Consider the following 1977-nt stretch of genomic DNA (forward strand, 5'->3'; position numbering starts at 1 on the left):
ATTGCCTCGTGGTCCTTTGCAGTGGGGTTCACCTCTGCTCCTTTTATTTCCCCTGGACAAAGAGACCTAGGGTTAAATTGAATCCTTCCCAGGCTTCTGCTCTCTCAATCCAGCCTGCCTGTCTAAGCCTTGCTCTCTGGAGACTGCAGTTCCTCAAGGTACTAACCACATCCTGAAATGAAATGAGACACCTGTGATTAGCTGTGGCGGTAAGGAACATGTTTGCTCAACATGTGGGCAATAAGAAAGAGCCCTGCAGAAGGGACACATAATCGGATGGAAGCCAGAAGACATTGGGATTCAGGAATTCTGGCCTCTGCATGGGAGAGTCCCAGAAGTGTGGTTAGCAAGAGTGGGGAATCAGCCCTCCACCAGTCTGGTCAAGGAGTAGTCCCTGTTGTATGTAGTACTTGGTCAAGTTCACAGGATTCTCCCCCCAGTGTCTTGTACAGCTCCCTCACATCTGAGCTCCCACACCTGGCCTCCAGGACCACTGGCAAACGTGTCCATAGCCCTCACCCACTCATTCCCCTCCTGCTACTGCTGAGGGGAATTCCCAATGCTTTTTCCTCCAGCCATGCTTGGGATTGCCACACATGAACCATCTTGTTTCAATACCGAGATGATGCCAGAAATCCTCTTCCTCCAGGAAGCTTTCTTAGATTGAACAAATGGGACCTGACCCTCTGCCCTCACTAGCCAGAACACAAGCTTACTTTCTGTCACTGAGGTTTCACCCAGCCCCAGGGTCTATCAAACCACTGATTACAACTCACTGTAGGATTGTATACTAAATTTAAAGTGTTGCAAATCAGCATGAAAATATTCTTTAAAAGATGAGAATAGAGGGGTACGTGGGTGTCTCAGTTGGTTAAGTGTCTGCCTACAGCTTAGGTCATGGGGTCCTGGGATTGAGCCCAGCATCGGGGCTCCCCACTCAGCAGGGAGCCTGCTTCTCTCTCTCCCTCTGCCCCTCCCCTGGCTCTTGCCCATGCCCACACTCTCCCTCTCTCAAATAAATAAATAAAATCTTAAAAAAAAAAAAAAAAGATCAGAATAGAATAGAACAAAAAAAAATATGCCAAAGTGGATCGCATGCAATATGGGTGTTTTTTTTTTTAATTTCATATCAGTTATTAGATATACATATGTAGAGTGTACCAAAAGTCTTAGCAGTTTTAAGCGTTAATAGCTTCAGAAGTGTAAACACTATAGACTCAAGAACATCACTTGAAAGTTTTATTAAAATTTCTTTTACTTGATTTTTATGAATTCTGATGAACAAATTTTTATTTTATGCTTGTCTCTGCCCATTAGAGATGATAAACATGTCCTGATACAAAATGAAAAGGAAAATTTTGTTGTTTAAAATTTATAAAACTGGGGCACCTGGGTGGCTCAGTCATTATGCATCTGCCTTCAGCTCAGGTCATGATCACAGGGTCCTGGGATTGAGCTCCCTCTATGGCTCCCTGCTTGACGGGAAGCCTGCATCTCCCTCTCCCACTCCCCCTGCTTATGTTCTCTCTCTTGCTGTGTCTCTCTCTGTCAAATAAATGAATAAAAATCTTTAAAAATAAAGTAAAATAAAATTCATAAAACTCAATAAAAGTGAAAGAAATTTAAATTCCTACATTTTCAAATGATGCTTTTCTGTCTGATTGTAGAATTCATACCTCTGATGTGAGTCAAGTGTAAAAGCGCCCTAAGACTTTTGGGATACCCTTGTAGGTGAGTTGTCACCACGTCTTGCTGTAAAAGGTCTTTCTTATTTTGGCCCAGACACAGAAGTTTGAAAGCCAGTGACCCAGTGCTGTCCCTCCTTTTTACATTATAGCCTCCTCCAAGAAGCCCCTTCAGATCTCCCAGAATTCCTCTCTCCACCCTCCTGTCCCTTCTGTGCCAGGGATTCCACACTGGGCTCCTCACTGCCCGCCTCGGGTTCAAAGGAGTCTGTTCTCTCTCACCCCTTTGTGA

Source organism: Neovison vison, chromosome 12 (assembly GCF_020171115.1).
Source record: "Neovison vison isolate M4711 chromosome 12, ASM_NN_V1, whole genome shotgun sequence".
NCBI lineage: Eukaryota > Metazoa > Chordata > Mammalia > Carnivora > Mustelidae > Neogale > Neogale vison.